Below are 22,262 nucleotides of genomic sequence, written 5' to 3'. Positions count from 1 at the left end.
GGACCCCTCACCACATATTCCCACCCAAAGCCCCCTCCCCTGACCTAACCCTGAAGCCCTCTCTAAGCACTCTTTGTCTGGTGTGTGAAGATGCGGCATAAACTTGCACTCTCTCTGCCACTGAACCATATTCACTGAAGACCTGAATAGAAACACACACTATTTTTTATTGCACACTTTTTTTATTGTAAGTCAGAGAAGTGAATTTTTCATAACATTATGTCCAAGTTACACTGATATATCTTCATGTTTTGCATTATTGTGTTATCTGTTCCTTTAATAAAAAAAAACACAAGGTGAGTCTTATCAACTATCAAGGTGTGACAGAAGGTGGAGTAGTGCAAGCTGTAACTAGACTCCTAAGCTCTGCTTATATCTATGGTGTTGAAGAAAAACAAAAACCACACTTAGTAACCACTCTTCACAAATAGATCAAATTATTTCATGGAGTTATTGCGATGGAAACAGTCTACTGGGCAACGCCTTCTTGAGGTATTTGGATGGATTATTTATAACGACCATTCTTAGAATAATTGATACTTGGAAATGCATTAATTTAAGAAAATTCCTGTTACAAAATATCTCTAATGGCATACTCATACTACTAAATTATTGCCAGAAAACTGTTCAAAAGTTCTTCCAAACGTATTAGCAATTTATTTTTGCTTGATGCAACTTGCTTTATTATGGTTAACAATGATTAGATCTCGCTTTCATTAACTGAATTAAATGAGCAGAAGGCCCAAGGATCCTTCTATTAGAAGTTGAGCAGATTTTAAGATAAGGCACTGGGTGACAGTAATGTTTGATAACATATGCTTTTTTGTAACAAACTTTTCCGGCAATTACTGCTTCTGTTCTGATAATATTTGGTTGTCACAGAAACTTCACATTAATCAGACTTTGAGAGGTGTTACAGGACAATTATGTTCAAAGAACTAATATTAGATCAAGATTTTGATACTTTATATATAGCTTCATACATCTATTAGGAGTATAATAGCTCAAGCTTGTATATTACCAAGTTTAAACTGTCAACATGGTGAAATAATTCCTTAGAGACAGTATTCAGTCACCAACCCGCCCTTCATTTACATGTGGAGAGTCCTTGGCACTGATCCAGCTCCCAGAGTGAACAGGATGTCTGACACTCCTGTTCTTATGTGTCAGCGGGGCTCCCTGATTGGACCAGATTAATAGCCCCAGTCAAGGAACTCATGCTATATGAGGTCCACCTGGCTGACCTCAATATAATCACTACACAAGATTCCACTTTAATACTAAATTGAATGCATATTCCACACAATTATTGAAATTTTACAAGTCAAGCGTACTTTGAAAGTGTTAGCTGAGGCACGTTGGTTGCATCTCCGCCTTTGAGAATGAAGGTTCTGTAAATAAATCACAGAATGGCATTGAAACTGTCTGATTAGAAATGTCGAAGGTCTGTCCACTCTCAGATGACCTTTGTACTTTTTGAAGGAGAGAGCATGTTCTCCCTGTCTCCTAAGTACCATTTATTGCAGACAGCCACAGGATTGAAACAAATGGATGGAAATTATACGAGTGATGAAGCCACAATATGTAATCTCCATCAGTTCTTTATGTTCCAAATCACACAATATAAGGACATATGAAAATTATTACACAAAATGATATACAATGTTTAATGCAATTATACATTTCCAGTTAAAAACAATTATTTTTGTATCTCAAAAATTGTCACATTTGCTGTGACATTCTCTTCACAAATAATTTTCATGATTAAAACAGTGGAAAAAGAAGCAAAACTAGTGGAAGTATTCATTTTATACTTGCTATCATTCATGTAGTAATAGGAGTGTTACAGGCACTTTGGTCCCTAGAATCCTTAAAGTGTGGAAGCAGGCCATTCAGCTGACATTAACCCTCTGAAGAGCATCCTGCTCAGATCCATCCCCCCCAATTCCCATGGCTAATCCACCTAGACTGCACATCTCTGGTCATTACGGGCAATTTAGCATGGCCAATCCACCTTTGGACGCTGGGACAAAACTACACAGACACAGAGAGAATATGCAAACTCCACACAAATAGCCATCCAAGGGTGGAATCAAACCTTACTCCCTGGCACTGTAAGGCAGCAGTGCTAACCACTGAGCACCCTGTCAGTGCTTTCATAGTTGCAGTATGACCCATGTACTTTGTGTTGTTTTTTTTTGCATGGGATTATGGGGTGGTTTAACCCTGGAGCCTGGGGCTGCATTGTAAATGTTCCAGATATTTCATTACTCCCACTCAACAGTGCCATCACAACAGATTATGTTGGTAGCAATACATTGTGATGAAATCTAAATCAGTAGCAATGCCCTGATTAAACAACACATTTTTTCACAAATCAACAGATTATTTTTAAAGCTTCAGTGGTTTACTGGATTTCAGCCTACCATAGCTAAAGTCATTTGATGGTTTCTGTTTTCTTTCCTTGATGATTTCGATAGAAGTGTTATGTTAAATACAGAAAAAAAAACAAAAGCACATATTCTAATTTTCTGGGCAGAGTTCCAAGGGATTAAACACTTCTCTGTCTCTTTGTATGTTCCCCAACAGGATTTATTTTCATAAGTCTGAGTTCATTATATGCGCACAATGTTCTTCTGGCAGGATTCATGTCAACGAAAGAAGTCAGTCAATGTGAAAGCAGATTCCAGTGGCGCTGTAGCAAGGAAACTAATGCATCAATAGAAAAGGTAATGAGTTATTTAAAGAGGCAAGAGCACCTTGATCCCTTTACCAATGTTTCTTGAAGGCTCCAGACATTTTCCATGTTGCAGCCCAATGAATGGTTCCCAGAAGAAAAGTGGGGCTTTGACTTTGAATACATGTGACTATTTTAACGGTAGTCCTGACTGGTACGGGGAAGGTGCTCTTAGTCTGAAACCCTAGGTGTCTTATCATACAATTATTACAATACTCTTTACTCAATTCCTTTGGATTTCAGTTGGAATCACAAAGGACAGTGATTCTACTCAATTCTAATCAGCAAGATGCAGTGCATGGAATTTTCTGGCTCCATCTGGAGCCTTTAAAAATGGTGAGGGGAGGGTTGGGATGGTGTAAAGGAAATTGATTAAGTAGAAGCAAAATTTCAGTTTCCCTAGCTGCAAGCATCTAACTCCTAACATTTCTAGTCATTCATTGAACTTTCCCAGGAAACGCAGCTGAGCAATGTTGATGGTGGATGTTTTGTGTGGTGAGGGCGTGATTAAAGCACTACCATCTGCACAGGACCATTCAGATCGATGCAGATGAGAGTTCATGACTTTGGACGAAATCTTTATGCAGGCTGAACCACCCAGTGTATAAATGCTATATTGCAGGGGGTAATATAGGGAAGTAGATTCTTGTGTTATTTAACACATGATTGCAAAACAACAGTAAGAAGATGAGCACAAATACTTTACATGTATCAGTATCAGGAAAGGGGAAAAATAGTCATGGGTTACAGAGGCTGCACCTATGTGTCCAGTTTACCACCCCATTGTTTGGTAAACATGGGCCTCTTGGGAACTTATTTACTGAAATTACAGTGGGAGAAAGCCTTCTTCTGTGAAGTGTGACAAAACTTTTATGCATTAAAATGGACAAGTTTAACAGGAATGATTTATAAAGATGTGCAAAACTAATGGACCCTGGATCAGGTAAAAGGAATGAGGTAAAATTCAGATTGCCACTCCACTCACTTCTTTTATCCATTCAGAGTGATCTCTGCTTTGCAAGCCAGGAATTCCAATCTCAAATTTCTCCAATAAATGTGAACTGGAGCTGAAAGCAAAATCATTCCCTGTAGTGCAGTGTAATCAGGGGAATGTCAAATTACACCCTTTCTCAGCAGTCAGTGCGCCAACTTCCAAGGTTCAAATGTCCAAAAACACAGGCAGATATTTTAACAAATGCTATGAAAAGTGAGTATTATAAGATATGTGTGGGGCAATTAACTTTGCTATTTTTGCTCCCCTATCTGTATTCAACTTCTTCTTTCTGATTTTTATTTGGGGAATGTTCAACGCTGTTTTATGTTGATTGTTAGATTACAATTCTTCCATGTGAATGATAAGATATTTTTTTCACTTTCACCATGCGTGTTTGCAGATTAACCGCCCATTAGATATACCAAGCAATCTACAAAGGAACAATGAATTGGAAAGCTATGATAGGCAGCCAATCTACAGGTACTTTGTAGAGATAACAGGGACTGATATCTCTCTGATCAACAGGAAGCTATCTGTTGAAAATTATTTCTCAAAGTACAGATATATTTTGTGGTTTTCCCTGTGAAGGGCGTACAAAGACAAGTGCTAAAAATATATTTAACTCTACTGAAATGATCTAGTGGGACTGAATATTCTCGCTTATGCCAGCTGACATTCACGTGTTAACATGTTATGAAAGTTACATTCAATTGACTATTCCCTTGTCACCCTATGTTACAGGTAATGGCTTTCATTAAGTCCAGTGCTGCAAACCAGTCGAAAGGAAAGGGGACTGCAAAGGTCTAAATCTCTCCCAGCCGGAAAGCTGGAATACAATCACAGTTGAAAACCATCAAAACCACAGAATCTCAACCAATTTGAAAAAATTAAGGATCGTAAAATCAACTATTCACCAACCAATATCGATGTAACTGATAACCTGTACTGTAATGGGCACAAGGTTCAATTATCTATTCTTTGTAACAAATTCAGAGACAGATCCATTTATCTGTTTTTAACTTTTATCACTGCATTGGTAATTCATATTGCATTTAGTCATTAGTAAACTTACTCTTTGTTAAATCAAAAAAGCCTGGTAAATTTGGTTGCTTTTAAAGCATGAGTTTATTTGGATATGGGAGGAAGACATCTTCTATGGAAGGGGTCCATTTAAATCAACTTTTTTGGTACCAATGGTGGAGTGGATGCTTAAAGAAAGAGTGCCAGTTCATCCTTCCTAACCTGAAAACTTAACAACTCAGGGTATTCCATCTGGAACTGTCATGAATTGGGGAATCTCTTCGATATCTGGTAACAGTATCCTAAACACGGCAAAGATGGAGCTGTTCAATCAGAAAAAAGAGATTCAAACTGGGAGGTGGGAGTGGTGGCCAAATGGTGTGGAATAGCATTGGAAGGATTCCCTGATGGAGTCCTGCTGCCAGGCCATTTTTCCAGGAATGGCAGCTTCATGTTGCCCTGTGGGTGTCATAACCCCAGGCCCAGTGGATAGAGAAACCACCATGGAGGCAATCCAGTGGTTTATCTGGGAGGGGTCTTCATTTCCAGAGGCTCCATATCCCAGTAAGGAGGCCACTACTGTAAAGACTGCTTTGTGGATTTTTACGCTGCAGTTGATGTGGTTCTGATCACAGTTCCCTACTGTTTAGTCCTGGTACAGGAATACAGTTTTCAATTTCTCTACTGAGCTCCTGCAACCCTGCATGGGTCCTGACATTGTAGCCAAATCCTAGCCACATGGCTAAACACCGTTCAACAACTTAAACAGAAAGAGAAATCATGAAGTGAATTTTTGTTTCCAACTCAAAGTTGAAGGTCTGAGAAATAGAAAGTACAAGAGCTCTTGTGTGCAAAACATTATTTTCTTTACATTTGCTTAAATTGTTAATTTACATCATGAACTATTATAGATGGGACAGAGAGTAACTACAAAAAAGTGTCTAAAATGTTAAAGGACCGACACTTTATACAAGCACTGTCCAAGTTCTTTCCTCCTAAACACAATTCATGAAGCAGCAACCGTTTGGAATTCTAATGCAGTGGCCAGTTAGCATAGCAAAAGTACAAAATAAAAATCAAACCTTACATCAGATGTATAGTTTTGACTTATTACATGCATGAAATGACTATTTTCATGAAAAGGGGGAATATATTTGATCCACCTTCAACATTGCTATAATAACTGTATAGAATTTAAATCTGAAATTTTATATCCAGCAGTTTTCTTATAACACCCAGCATCATTTACCATAAATTCTTCAGATATTCCAAAATCACCAACTTTTAAATCATTGCATTAAGTTAATAGCCAAGTTGTTTCTTTGAAGCCTTTATCATTTTGGTTATCTTTAGCACCAATTTAGTACTCTGATTTTACATATACATGAAAACATCGCTAACAAGATTGCACTGTTAAGCACATTTAACAAAGAGACTCTTGCCGAGAAAATGAATAATCACAAAGAGAAATGCAAAGTTGTTGGTAATGTTAATCCACATCTATAGGAAAAAACGTTCCTTCAGTTTCCTTGAGGAAGACAGAGATCTGCAATAAATGTTACTCAAGAGAGCAACTCCATGACAAGCTTAAAGATACGTCTTGTCAAAAGTACTGCTCCCCTGGGTGCCATCAGCATCAAAGAAGAATTCCTCATGTCAGGAGCACACTCACATTCTCAGCATAATGTCACTTCAAACACTTGTCAGATGACAGTTTTAACCTGTGCATGTTGTACAACTATCCCTGAACATCGAAGTTTACCTGAGATAAAAAACTGCAGCCCCAGTTTTATAACTGCAGAACCTGAAACTAAACCCATGTTGGCACTCGGTTGCTATTAGCAGTGACACAACCAAAGAGCATTTACTGCTGAATTGTTTGTGAAGAATGATAAAGAAATTCAATCCACCTTTTTTATTCTGCCAGGACAACCATTGTTTGAATTGAATGCAAAATCAGTTTTATTTACAGATTGCTAACGCCAGCTAAGAACAACAGTGCTTAACACCTTGGATGAAAGCAATGGGATATTTTAAGCAGATTATTAACATTTTAGTCTTGTACTTTGCAATATTCCTTTTGAATTATAAGATTCCTGTCAGAATTTTTTTACCAAAGTATGCACAATTTCGCATGGACAGTGGGACTGAATATTTTTCTCACTGTTGGCAGAATTCTTTGTCAATTATAAGAAAATTTTCTAGCTGCTCAAACTTGTAATCAAGAACTGATCAAATTGCTGTGTTCTAAAGAGTGTAATCTATAATAAAATAAAAGAGGCCCACCCCTTAGACTGGAACTGACATTCAAGTGACCTCATAAACCCTTCCAGCATATTCTTCTTTCATATTTCTGGTAACCTTTTTATTCTCTCGTGGTGTTTGACATCACTGTCTAGGTCAGCACTTAATGCCCCTTTCAAGTTTTCCTTGAGAAGATGATGAACTGCTATCTTGAAGCGCTCCAGTGCATTTGGAGTAGAAAGACACTTAATGCTGTCAAAGAAAGAAAGAATGACAATATATTTCCAAAGTTAAAAATCACACAACACCAGGTTATAGTCCAACAGGTTTAATTGGAAGTACACTAGCTTTCGGAGCGACGCTCCTTCATCAGGTGATTGTGAAGGAGCGTCGCTCCGAAAGCTAGTGTGCTTCCAATTAAACCTGTTGGACTATAACCTGGTGTTGTGTGATTTTTAACTTTGTACACCCCAGTCCAACACCGGCATCTCCAAATCATGAATATATTTCCAAGCCGGGATAATAAGTGGCTTAGAGAAGAATTTGCCAGTGGTGGTTTTCCCATATATCTATTGCCCTTATCTTGGAAGATGTTGTCAATGGAGCCTTGGTGAATTGCTATAGTGTGTCTCGTGGATGATATATGATTCACAAGATGCAGATTGCTGCATTTATAAGCTGCTACTGAGTGTTGGTGTTGGAGGGAATGAACTTTGGTGCCAGTCATTTGGACTGTTTTGGTCGAGATGATATCAAAATTCTGAGGTGTTGTTGGAGCTGCAGTCATCCAGGCAATAGGGAGAATTCCTTCACATTCCTGACATGTGTCTTTTAGATGATAGATAGGCTCTTGGGAAGACTGGGACTAAATTACTCATGGCAGGATTCCTAGCTTCTGACTGCTTTTGTAGACACAGTGTTTGCATGGTTAGCCCAGTTGAGATTCCGATCAATGGTAATCCACAGAATGATGATAATGAGGATTCAGTGATAGCAATGCCATTGAATGTCAGGGGTCAAAAGTTACATTGTCTTTTATTGAAGATGGTCATTACCAGGCATTTTTGGGCACAAGTGTTACTTGCATTTTTCATTCTAAACCCAGATATTGTGCAGGCCCTGCTGCATTTGGACAGAGATTTCATCAGTTTCTCAAGAATTGTGAATGGCGCTGAACAATAGGCACTCATCAACATACGTCCCCATTTCTGACCTAATAATGGAGGGAAAGACATTGATGAAGCAGCTGAAGATGGTTGGGTCTGAGACACTCCTGCAGAGATATCCTGACGTTAAGATGGCTGATGTCCAGCAATCATGACCATCTTCCATTATGCTTAATATAACACCAACCAGCAGAGAATTTACACACCCACCCACACAACCCACCGATACCCATTGACCTCAGTTATGCTCGGGTCCTAAATGACACATCCGATCAAATAAGGCATTGATATCAAGTGCAGGAATTCAGTACTTTTGTCTATGTTTGAACCAAGGTTGTTCTGCGGTCAGGAGCTCAACAGCCCTCACGAAACCCAACCAAATGTCAGTGAACAGATTATTGCAAATAAAGTTCTGTTTGATACCACCATTTTTGATCCTTTCCATCACTTTAATGTTAATCAAGACTTGACTGATGGGGCAGTAATTGGCAGGGTTGAATTTATCCTACCTTTAGAGGAAAGGACATAGCTGGGCAATTTTCCAGATTGTCTGGTAGATGTTGTTGTATCTGTGCTTGAACGTTTTGGCCAGTGATTCAACAAGTTCTGGTGCATACAACATCAGTACCATTTTTAGAGTGTTGTGAGTGTTAATAAAACTTTGCACTATCGAATGTCTTTAGCCATTTCTTGATATCATGCAGAGTTAATCTGGACATTTTTCAAGATGTCGCTATGTTTTTCTTACATTCTATAGCTTCCATGTCCTTTTCCACAGTAAATACTGATGCAAAATACTCATTTAGTATCTCCCCCATTTTCGGCGGCTCCACACGAAGGCCGCCTTGCTGATCTTTGAGGGGCCCTATTCTCTCCCTAGTTACTCTTTTGTCCTAATGTTTTTTTTTAAAAACCCTTTGGATTCTCCTTAATTGTATTTGCCAAAGCTAACTCATGTCCCCTTTTTGCCCTCCTGATTTCCCTCTTAAGTATACTCCTACAGCCTTTATACTCTTCTAAGAATTCTCTTGATCTATCCTGTCTATACCTGACATATGCTTCCTTCTTTTTCTTAATGAAACCCTGAATTTCTTTTGTCATCCAGCATTCCCTACATCAACTAGCCTTTCCTTTCACCCAAACAGGAGTATACTTTCTCTGGATTCTCGTTATCTCATTTCTGAAGGCTTCCCATTTTCCAGCTGTCCCTCTACCTGCGAACACCTGCCTCGAATCAGCTCTTGAAAGTTCTTGCCTAATACCATCAAAATTGGCCTTTCACCACTTTAGAAACTTCAATTTTTAGATCTGGTCTATCCTTTTCCATCACTATTTTAAAACGAATAGAATTATGGTCGCTGGCCCCAAAGTGCTCCCTCGCTGACACCTCAGTCACCTACCCTGCCTTATTTCCCAAGAGTAGGTCAAGTTTTGCACCTTCTCTAGTAGGTACATCCACATACTGAATCAGAAAATTCTCTTGTACACACTTAACAAATTTCTCTCCATCTAAACCTTTAATACTATGGCAGTCCCAGTCTATGTTGGAGAGTTAAGACCCCTACCCATAACCACTCTATTATTCTGACAGATAGCTGAGATCTCCTTACAAGCTTGTTTCTCAATTTCTCTCTGACTATTAGGGGGTCTATAATGCAAACTCAATAAGGTGATCGTCCCTTTCTTATTTCTCAGTTCCACCCAAATAACTTCGCTGGATGTATTTCCAGGAATATCCTCCCTTAGCACAGCTGTAATGCTATCCCAATTCAAAAACACCACTCCCCCTCCTCTCTTGCCTCCCTTTCGGTCCTTCCTGTAGTATTTGTATCCTGGAACATTTAGCTGCCAGTCCTGCCCATCCCTGAGCCATGTTTCTGTAATTGCTATTATATCCCAGTCCCATGTTCCTAACCATGCCCTGAGTTCACCTGCCTTCCCTGTTCGGCCTCTTGCATTGAAATAAATGCAGTTTAATTAATCAATCCTACCTTGTTCTCTGCTTTGTCCCTGCCTGCCCTGACTGTTTGACTTGCTTCTGTTCTCAATTGTACCAGTCTCAGGTTGATCTCTTTCCTCACTATCTCCCTGGGTCTCACCCCAACCCCCTCCCCACCCCCTTCTACCCCAAGATAGATTCCAATGATCCAAAAATGTGAATCCTTCTCCAATACACCAGCTCCTCAGCCATGCATTCATCTGCTCTATCTGCTCTTGCCTTCACTAGCTCGTAGCACCAGGAGTAAACCAGATATTGCTACTCTCAAGAACCTCCTTTTTAAATTCCTGCCTAACTCTCTATAATCTCCCTTCAGAATCTCAACCTTTTCCCTTCCTATGTCATTGGTTCCAATGTGGACAATGACCTCCTGCTGGTCCCTCTCCCCCTGGAGAATGTACTACATTCTCTCTGAGACATCATTGATCCTGGCACCAGGGAAGCAACACACAAAACATCTGTCTGTACCTTGGACTAGAGAGTCCCCTAACACAATTGATTTCTTGGCATCCGATGTACTCTTCATTGCATTAGAGCCAATCTCAATACAAGAAACTTGTCTGTTCGTTCTATGTTCCCCTGAGAATCCATCATTCCCTACATTTTCCAAAACAGCATACTTGTTTGAAATGGGTATAGCCACAGAAGTCTCCTGCATGAACTGCCTATCTCTCTTACCTTTCTTGGAGTTAACCCATCTATGTGACTGTATCTGTGACTTTTCCTCCTTCCTATAACTGCCATCCGTCACATCCCCTTGCTCTTGTAAATTCCTCATTGCCCCTGTCTCTCCAACTGATTCATTTGATCTGATAAGGTTTCACAACTAACGGCATTTATTGCAAATATACTCCACAGTAACTCGTAAACTCTCCTTAAACTCCCACATCTGACAAGAAGAGCATATCACTCTATTAAAGGCCATCTTTGCTCCTTCACAATCTCCAGACGCAGAAAATAACACCGTCTTATTCCTCTATGTCTCACGAACTTGATTAAGTTTTTTGAAGAAGTAACAAAGAAGATTGATGAGGGCAGAGCGATAGATGTGATCTATACAGACTTCAGTAAGGCGTTCGTCAAGGTTCCCCATGGGACACTCATTAGCAAGGTTTGATCTCACAGAATACAGGGAAAACTAGTCATTTGGTACAGAACTGGCTCAAAGGTAGAAGACAGCGTGTTGTTTTTCAGACTGGAGGCCTGTAACCAGGGGAGTGCCACAAGGATCGGTGCTGGGCCCTCTACTTTTTGTCATTTACATAAATGATTTGGATGTGAGCATAGAGGTACAGTTAGTAAGTTTGCAGATGACAACAAATTTGGAGGTGTAGTGCACAGTGAAGAAGGTTACCTCAGATTACAACAGGTTCTTGATCAGATGGGCCAATGGGCTGAGAAGTGGCAGATGGAGTTTAATTCAGATAAATGTGAGGTGCTGCACTTTGGGAAAGCAAATCTTAGCAGGACTTATACACTTAATGGTAAGGTCCTAGGGAGTGTTGCTGAATAAAGAGACCTTGGAGTACAGGTTCATAGCTCCTTGAAAGTGGAGTCACAGGTAGATAGGATAGTGAAGAAGGCATTTCGTATGCTTTCTTTTATTGGTCAGAGTATTGAGTAACGGAGTTGGGAGGTCATGTTGCGGCTGTACAGGACATTGGTTAGGCCACTGTTGGAACATTGCATGCAATTCTGGTCCCCTTCCTATCGGAAAGATATTGTGAAACTTGAAAGGGTTCAGAAAAGATTGACAAAGATGTTGCCATGGTTGGAGGATCTGAGCTACAGGGAGAAGCTGAACAGGCTGGGGCTGTTTTCCCTGGAGCATCGGAGGTTGAGGGGTGACCTTACAGAGGTTTATAAAATTATTAGTAGCATGGATAGGATAAATAGGCAAAGTCTTTTCCCTGTGGTTGGGGAGTCCAGAACTGGAGAGCATAGGTTTAGGGTGAGAGGGGAAAGATATAAAAGAGACCTAAGGAGCAATTTTTTCACACAGATGGTGGTACATGTATGGAATGAGCTACCAGAGGAAGTGGTAGAGGCTGGTACAATTGCAACATTTAAGAAGCATTTGGATGGGTATATGAATAGGAAGGGTTTGGAGGGATATGGGTCGGGCACTGGCAGGTGGGACTAGATTGGGTTGGGATATCTGGTCGGCATGGACAGGTTGGACGGAAGGGTCTGTTTCTATGCTGTACATCTCTATGACCCTGTGACTTTATTACCTTGGGACTGTTGCTGAACAAAGAGACCTTGGAGTGCAGGTTCATAGCTCCTTGAAAGTGGAGTTGCAGGTAGATAGGATAGTGAAAAAGGAATTTGGTATGCTTTCCTTTATTGGTCAGAGTATTGAGTACAGGAGTTGGAAGGTCATGTTGCCACTGTACAGGATATTGGTTAGGCCACTGTTGGAATATTGCATGAAATTCTGGTCTCCTTCCTATTGGAAAGATGTTATGAAACTTGAAAGAGTTCAGAAAAGATTTAAAAGGATGTTGCCACGGTTGGTGGATTTGAGCTGTAGGAAGAGCTGAACAAGCTTGGGCTGTATTCCCTGGAGCATCAGATGCTGAGGGGTGGCCTTATAGAGGTTTATAAAATTATGAGGGACATGGATAGGATAAATAGACAAAGTCTTTTCCCTGGGGTGGGGGAGTCCAGAACTAGAGAGCATAGGGTTAGGGTGAGAAGGGGAAGACATAAAAGAGACCTAAGGGGTAACTTTTTCATGCAGAGGGTGGTATGCATATGGAATGAGCTGCCAGAGGAAGTGGCAGGGGCTGGTACAATTGCAACATTTAAAAGGCATTTGGATGGGTATATGAATAGGAAGGGTTTGGAGTGATATGGGCCGGGTGCTGGCAGGTGGGACTAGATTGGGTTGGGATATCTGGTCGGCATGGACGGGTTGGACTGAAGGCTCTGTTTCTGTGCTGTACATCTCTATGACTCTATGACTTGATGAATTGATTGAAGAATGTAATCTGTGATGCTGGGTATCTGTGGTGGAGGCTGAGATGGATCATGCGCTTGGCACTTCTAGCTGAAGATTGTTTCAAGTGCTTCAGCTTATCTTTTGCACTGTTGTGTTGTACTAATTCATCATTCAGGATGGTTGGAGGTGGACCCTCCTCCTCCTCTTCCTGTGAGTTCTCTCATTGACCACCATCATTCATGGCTGTTATTTCAGATATTGGTGGACCTGCTGTGCATTTCAACTATTTCTGTTTTTATTTCTGATACCAGCCTTTGTCATTTACTTATTCATGTGTGTTTAATGTTGCACTTTGAGATAAACTGTGTGCAAGTACTTTGCCTGAATAACGTGCAATAGCAGTTGGTTAGCTGATGGATTCGAGTGTGATTGAATCATTGCTTTTTAAAATTAATGTCATAACACATGTGTTGTAAATGCTTTTTGCCAAATCCATGAAAATAAACTGAGTGCAGAGTTGGCCACCAGAGTCTGACTTTAATGTGTTCAAGTTCACAAAGTTAAATATCACACAACAGCAGGCTATAGATACCTGATGAAAGCACAGCGCTCTAAAAGCTAATGATTTCAAATAAACCTGTTGGACAATAACCTGCTGCTGTGTGATTTTTAACTTTATCCACCCAAGTCCAATACCGGCAATGCCATATAAAGTTCACTAACACAGATGCAAAACCAGCCCTCAAAGTGATCCACCAGTGTGATATTTCATATCAAATCAACACTGTCCCACCTTATGCTCTTTCGTAACTAAAGTTTGGAACAGCTGATCAAATAACAACTACCATAGAATACTTTTTATGTCATGCAGTTATTGTGTTTCAGATAATTAACATTCAAAGTTCTGACTAGGAAAGCCACATGGGGAAGTTACACTATTGTAAAATTGAATCTTAAATTCTTGAGTGTGTTGGACTTTCAAAATTGAAGAGAATAATTTGTTGGAGTACAGTTAGCAATTTTCACAAACAAGCCAAAACAAAAATTAGTCATATTCAATAATTAACAAATAGATAATAGGACACTAAAACCTAACAGAAAAATAGTGATTGATTGCAGTCCTTGCTTGGCACCACAGTCTCGAACACTCACTCTCTCCACCATCGATGCACTGTAGGACTATGTGTAATATCGACTAGATGCAATGCAGAAATTCACCAAGGCTCCTTAGATGGCACCTTCTGAACATAGGACCACCACCATCTGGAATGAAAAGGCTGATACCATGGGAACATCAGCACCCGCAAGTTCTTCTCTAAGCCAATCACAACTCTTACTTGGGAATGTATTGCTATTCCTTCAGTGTCATTGGGTTTAAATCCTCGATCTCCATCTCTAACAGTATTGCAGGTCTACTTACAGCAAATAAACTGCAGCAGTTTAAGAAGTCAGCTTCTCAAGGGCAACTAGGGATGTGCAATAAATGATGGTCCCCAGTGAATGGTGCCTACATCTCTTGTATTTAAAAAATGTCATTGGTTTCTGTGCTGGAAGTAGTTATCCTTTCAAAATAGTGAAGTTACAGAAAGTGCAATGGACTACCATGAACATAGTGATATATGCCATGAAGTTTTGTAGGTCTTGGCAGATTTTCCCATGCAGTGGAGCCATTGTTTGAGAATGGCAATGGCCTGCTCCACAAAGTTGCTGTTGGCTACATGAGTTTCATTGTACAAACTCTTTCCTTGTAGAATCTGATTAGCAGCTTTTTACAGAGAGGACAGCCCTTGTCTCTAAATAGCACTCACTGATTCTTTGTGGTGGACAAAGATCACAGGATGATAGACTGTTTCAAAGTGATGTGAACCTGACACAGGCATCCACTGGTGTGATGCTTTGTGAATAGTCAGATAACAATGGCACATTGATAGAGTGACAGCTTTAGCAGTTCCTGTGCTTCTCCTTGTCCACATGTGGGGCCTTTAGAGTTGCGTGCAAGCAGTTCTGAAGTCCGTGCAGCATTGGGAACCTTGATGAGTTGGACTATCCTTATGCTCACTTACATTGCTCCAAGAGAAAACTTTGAAAATGCCTCAATTTTCATAAGAGGGCCTCCAGATCCAGGGATTGTTGAATAGACTGGATGAGGTTCACTATGTCTCCTAATGCAAGGAAATCAAGGGAAGTGTGTAAAGTATTAATTATGGAAGAAGTCTGTGTGTTTGTTCTCCAGGGTGCCACTCCTATCCCTTGTGTATCCACTCAAATTTACCTCTGAAGATTTATTCTGAAGGCACCCTGCACTTTCTGAAAAATAATTAAGGATGAGCGACGAGCCAGCGGTGTTTGCATTCCACAAAAGAATAAAAGAGAACATGCCAGTCACAAATACTGCTCGGGTCCTGCAGAACATTTACCCTGCCAGCAGCTGGCATCACACTTGGCTGCAGAATAGTGCAATCACGATAAATAGGGAACAGCTGGAGGCTTGTGTCTTACCCGTCCCAATGGGACAGAGTGCAGGCAGATCACAAAACACAATCCCCATACCCCAAAACAAGTACAAGCCACAAGCACAGGGTAATTTGTAGAACTGGACTTGCTGCAATTCAGGATGAGATTTTCATGAGCTTAAATTTATGGAGTGTGCAAGCTGGAAAGCTGTCTGGAGGTGTTGGACTATTTGCGTCTGGAGTTGGCAAAAGCAAGAATGGAGATTTCTATAGCAGATGGGCTGAGGCTGCAGCAGGCATGCATGATAGTGCGGAGCTGGAAATAGGTTGCCTTTGTGACAGAGAGGACATGGTGTCAGAATAGTCTGCTAACAGTAAAATAGGACTCCAAGGTTGTGATGAGATGAGTTCAACTGTGGCCAAAGAAGGAAATAAAATCAGTAACTAGGGAACTGAAGTTTTGGCACTGTGAATACAATGGCTTTAGACATTTTGATATTTAAGTAGAAGGAATTGAATCTCACTCAGACCCGTACAACTGGTGGGACAACATAATGTTAACAGAGGGGCTAGAGAATGTGTTGATGAGGTAGAACTGGATGTTGTCAGTGAATGTGTGAAACATAAAGTTGGCCCCAATATTAGTGTCGGGATGTGAAGGGAGCAGAAGACTGAATTTTCTCAGAAGGAAATGAGTAGAACTTATTATCAACTTGCGACTTCAATTCTAACCCTGACTTTGGTTAAATTGGCAGGCTGGTTTGGAAATAAGTGGGATGGAATGTTCGAGCATTATCCTTGGAGAAATGGGAGGATTAGCAATTGGGTGGTAAGGTAGAAATTGGCAAGTGGGAGAATGAGAAACTGACGGCAGGTGGAGAAGAAGAGCTACCTACAGACAGATGCAGATCCATAAGATAAAGCACCAGAAAGTAATTGCATTTTTGAGGCAATGAAAGCTGTAGGACAGGATTTGATGGATGTGATGCTTTAGTGAAATTTGTAATCTGTCATTGTCTTACCAATGCTGCTCCTGATTATTCTGACAATGCAAAAATAGGAGGAATGCCATTACAATGTTTATTGTCAAGACATGGGATTAAAAGAGCTGGTGGTTGATTTTGACCAAAATGGATGAAATGGGAGGTGCTGCACACCTCTGTGACTTTAAATCTATAAGTAAATAATTCCAGTAGCTGACTCATGTGTAAAATCCTTTGAACATAATCTAGCAAATAAAAACCTGAAAATAATTTTGAACATGAATCAAAAAACTATTACACTTTCAAGCATACTTCTTCAAATAGACTGCCCCTTGCCAGACATCCTATTGTAGATGTCATCATAACACATCATAATTTTAAAATGTTTCTGGCAAGAACTCCAAAACTCACTGTTGACATGGTCAATAAGCAGCAGCGATTAGTTGGACATCCAGTAAAGTGGAAAGCTGCCTGATTAGTCACCACCTCAGTGTCTAATCTGCCCCTTTCTCCCCAATGATGTTGAACAGAATATTTTTCCTATTACAGAAGTCATTAAAAACGAGAATTGAATCCATATGGAGGCATTTGTGAGCTGTGTTCGAAACCTCATGTGGAACAAATTTATTTTATGCAGTAACTTAACACTAAATGCAATATTATTAAGCATGAACCTGCCGAGACCTATACTATGATCAAGGACTGGAAAGTGTTATACCTGAGATTTTGCAGGAATCCCTTCACTGAACAATCATCTGGCTGATAAACATAAGGCCACCAGTGTTTGAATCTTTGCATAAATTAAGTGACTTAATGAAAATGTAAGGTTAAGTACTTAGCTGAAGGAGTAGGTGGGTGGGATGATGAATGAGTGAGTGAGTGAGCCATCATGTAAGCTAGTGAGTGATTGAGTGTGTGAAAAAGTGAGTGAATATATGAATAAGTGAATAAATAAATCAGCGAGAAAGTGGTTGAGTGATTGAATGAGAGAGTGTGTGAATGTTTGAATGAGCAAATGACTGGTAAAGGAATGAGTGAATAATTATGTGAGTGAATGAATGAACAAATTACGTGAGTGATTGAATTAACGAATGAGCAATAAATAAGTGAGTGGTGGGCAAAATACAGTTGGAGAATTCTGATAGCAGAATTCAAATTCAGAAGTTCAAATATGCTCCATCATGTTCATTCCTTCCATCCCCTTCCTTCTTACAATTTATTATGCAATTCCTCAGAAGTATGTTACTTGCTTGACATTTCAGGATCTTCCTCCTTTCAGACTAAATAGTCGTATCATGCAGCTGACAAGCAAGATTGAGATGTTTAAAGTTTCACCAAGAGGTACAACACTACTGAATGATTATCCACAAACCAACATTGTGGAGGAGAGAAATTATTTTGAAAGAGTTTTTTATTGTGCTGATCTTTCTCAGGTCACTGAACTATAGAAGTGCTTGGTTGCATAGAACTTAAACCTTGTTTAAACTTGTTTTTCAAGCCTGTTTCTTGCATCCTAACCTTAAGAGTACAAGATGAAAAACGTCAATGTCCTGCTTACCATGCAGCAAGAGGCCATTTAGCCGATTGTGTCAGTGCCACCTCTCCAAATAAAGAGTTTATTAATGCCTTCTCCAATAAAGCCTGCATATTCTTCCTTTTCAAACAACTGCCCAATTCCCTTTTGAGTGCTGTAATCAAATCTATCCCCATTGCATGCTCTGGCAGGGCATGTTACATCCTAATTGCTTGTGAGAATATCTTTTTCCTATTGTTTATTTTTCTACCAGTTACTTTACATTTGTACCCTTTTGTTCACAATCATGGCATCCCCACAGTGTGGAAGCAGTTAATTCACCCCAACAAATTCACACCAACTCTCTAAGGAACAGCCCACCTCGACCCACCTCCTCAACCCTTTCCCTTGTATTCCCCATGGCTAACCCACCAAGCCTTTGGACACTCTGGGCAATTGAATGTGGCCAATCCACTTAACCTGCACGTCTTTGGACTGTGGGAGGAAACTGGAGTACCCCGTGGAAACCCACGTAGACATGAGGAGAATGTGCAAACTCCATACAGACAGTCGCTCAAGGCTGGAATCGAACCTGGGTTATATCCTTGATGCACACACCCAGTTTGAATCATGCATGCAGCTACAGAAACAACTATCTAGGCCCCTAGATATTAAATCCCCATTTGCTTTCCGTCATCCAGTTTCCCTTGTATGTCCCTCTGCAGCCTGTACGTTGATTTGATACCACTGTGCAGATGAACTATCATTGTCTGATTCAGAACTGTCTGATACTTGCCCATTTTGTAGCTGCAAACTCTTAAGCTGCAGTGTGATCACATCTATGAATGAATATCCATGAAAGTCTCAATCTCACTATGGTGATGTACTGGTGTGCTGTAATGATGGCAATCCATGACCCATGCTCCAACTGCAGCAACTGATGATACTGTGTGTACAAATGGCTATCCAGGACAGGGGAAGTATTCTGAAATGCCCACATACCATAGAATGAGCATGGTGCTGGAAAAGTACAGCAGATCAGGCAGCATTCAAGGACCAGGAAAATTGACGTTTCGAGCAAAAGCCCTTCATCAGGAATGAGGTTGGGAGCCTCAGGGGTGGAGATAAGTGGGAGAGTGCGGGTAAAGGTGATAGGTCAGAGAGGATGGAGGAGCAGATAAGTGGGAGGGAAGATTGACAGGTGGGACAGGTCAGGAGGACGGTGTTGATCTGGAAGGTTGGAACTGGGATAAAGTGGGGGAAGGGGAAAATGAGGAAACTGGGGAATTCCACATTGATGCCATGGGGTTGAAGGGTCACAAAGATGAAGATGAGGGATTGGCAACGGAGGAGGCCCAGTACTGCATGTCCTCAGCAGAATGGGAGGGGGAGTTGAAATGTTCAGCCACGGGGCAGTGTGGTTGATTTGTGTGGGTGTCCCAGAGATGCTGTCCGAAGCGCTCTGCGAGAAGGCATCCAGTCTCCCCAATGTAGAGGAGACCGCATCGGGAGCAATGGATACAACAAATGACATGCATGGAAGTGCAGGTGAAACTTTGATGAATGTGGAAGGGGCCTTGGACAGAGGTGAGGGGCAAGGTGTGGGCACGGGTTTTGCAATTCCTGCCCAGAGGGGATGGTTGTTAGGGGACGTGGACCTGACCAGATAGTTGCGGAGGGAATGGTCTTTGCAGAAAGTGGATAGGGGTGGGGAGGGAAATATATCCCTGGTGGTGGCGTCCATTTTTAGGTGGAGGATGATGCAATGTATGTGGAGGTTGGTGAGGGTGATTAGATTAGATTACTTACAGTGTGGAAACAGGCCCTTCAGCCCAACAAGTCCACACCGACCCGCCAAAGCGCAACTCACCCATACCCCTACATTTACCCCTTTACCTAACACTACGGGCAATTTAGCATGGCCAATTCACCTGACCTGCACATCTTTGGACTGTGGGAGGAAACCGGAGCACCTGGAGGAAACCCACGCAGACACGGGGAGAACGTGCAAACTCCACACAGTCTGTCGCCTGAGGTGGGAATTGAACCTGGGTCTCTGGCGCTGTGAGGCGGCAGTGCTAACCACTGTGCCACCATGCCGCCCACTAGGGTGGAAGGTGAGGACCGGGGGGTTCAGTCCTTGTTGCGGCTGGAGGGGTGGGGTTCGAGGGCAGAGGTGTGGGACATGGATGAGATGCATTGGAGGGCATCTTCAATCAAGTGGGAGGGGAAATTGCAGTCTTTAAAGAAGGAGGCCATCTGGTGTGTTTTGTGGTGAAACTGATCCTCCTGGCAGCAGATATGGCGGAGGCAGAGAATTGGGAATACGGGATGGCATTTTTGCAGGAGGTAGGGTGGGAGGAGGTGTAATCCAGGTAGTTGTGGGAGTCGGTGGGTTTGTAATAAATGTCAGTATTGAATCAGTCATCGTTGATGGAGATGGAAAGGTCCAGGAAGGGAGGGAGGTGTCAGGGATGATCCAGGTGAATTTAAGGTCGGGGTGGAATGTGTTGAAGTTGATGAACTGTTCAACCTCCTCGTGGGAACACGAGGTGGCATCAGGACGCATCAGAGAACATCTCTGGGACACCCGCAACAATCAACCCCCACCACCCCGTGGCTGAACATTTCAACTCCCCCTCTCACTCTGCTGAGGACATGCAGATCCTGGGCAGCCTCCACTGCCACTCCCTCATCTTCATTCTTGTGACCCTTCAACCCCATGGCATCAATGTGGAATTCCCCAGTTTCCTCATTTCTCCTCCCCTCACCTTATCCTAGTCCCAACCTTCCAGCACTGTCCTCCTGACCTTTCCCACCTGTCAATCTTCCTTCCCACTTGTCCGCTCCACCCTCCTCTCCGAGCTATCACCATTACCCTCACCTCCATCCACCTATTGCACTCCCAGTTACCTTCTCTCCAGCCCTATCCCGCCTCCCATTTATCTCTCCACCCCCGAGGCTCCCCGCCTTATTCCTGATGAAGGGCTTTAGCCCGAAACGTTGATTTTCCTGCTCCTCGGATGCTGCCTGACCTGCTGTGCTTTTCCAGCACCACTCTAATCTTGACTCTGATTTCCAGCATCAGCAGTACCCAACCCACCCGCTCCTGAGGTTAAAACTACCTGCCTTCTGCTTCACTGTTAATAAAACATATTCCTCCTAACACACTTTTTCACTATCACCGGACCTTAAAAAAACCTTTATGCAGAAGTACAAAATAAAACTTAGCATCTACTCACTTGTTATTAATTTTATTTTTGTTATATTTTATTTTTAAACTCATAGTTGTTTAGCATTAGTCTATAAGCAGTAATACTCATGAATGAATCAATTCATCTATGAATTAGCTATGTTAATAATAATTATATCGGTTATCTTCCTTTTCATTCACTCTTCTAAATGATGCTGACTTTTTGTCAATCCTCCTTTTGCCTGCTTAAGATGTTGGTGTGCAAGCTGTGTATGTGTGCTTGATTTTCCAATTGGTTTAGTTGGCAAGCAGTGTTGGGAATGTTGAAGGCCCTAAGTCAGGAAGTTGTGAAAGCAAATTAAATAGACATATTGAAGGGAACATTAGAGAAACACCCGAGAGATAAAATAATCTAATGATATGTTGATAAGCTGAAATTATGTAAGGTGGGAGAAGTTGAAGGTAGAAAATAAACATCAGCAAAATCTGCTTTGGCTCTATTGCCTCTCTCTATGTTGTGGAATCCAGCAAAGGTATAGAACTGCAGGCTTGGCGTAAGGCTTTGCATGAGACTGTAGTCAAATATATCAGGTTTTCTCATTTGCATACACTTGTCATCCACTTGTGAATAAACGGAGATACTATAACTTCAAGAGCTCTTTCTCTTGAGTCAATGAACTTCCTTGTTCCTTCTCCTACCTACTGAATTGTTAGTTTACAGTTATGCTTTATCTCAGTTCCTCCCAGATCTACTGTACTACTCTCCTGAGGGAAATATGACCTGAAAATATTACAAAGGTAATCTTTTTCTCTATTCAGTCATAGGATGTGGGTGTCACAGGTTGGGATAGTATTTATTGCTCACCATAATTGCCCTGGAGAAGGTGATAGTGAGCTGTCTTTTGAATTGCTGTCGTCTTAGAGATGAAAGGGCACTCACATTGATAAAAAGAAGGCAGTTCAAACATTTTGCCCCAGAAATAGTGAATGACTAGCAATATATTTCCAAGTCAGGA

The sequence above is a fragment of the Hemiscyllium ocellatum genome, chromosome 5 (assembly GCF_020745735.1).
Source record: "Hemiscyllium ocellatum isolate sHemOce1 chromosome 5, sHemOce1.pat.X.cur, whole genome shotgun sequence".
In the NCBI taxonomy this organism is placed as follows: Eukaryota; Metazoa; Chordata; class Chondrichthyes; order Orectolobiformes; family Hemiscylliidae; genus Hemiscyllium; species Hemiscyllium ocellatum.
Note: the sequence above shows the minus strand (reverse complement) of the source record.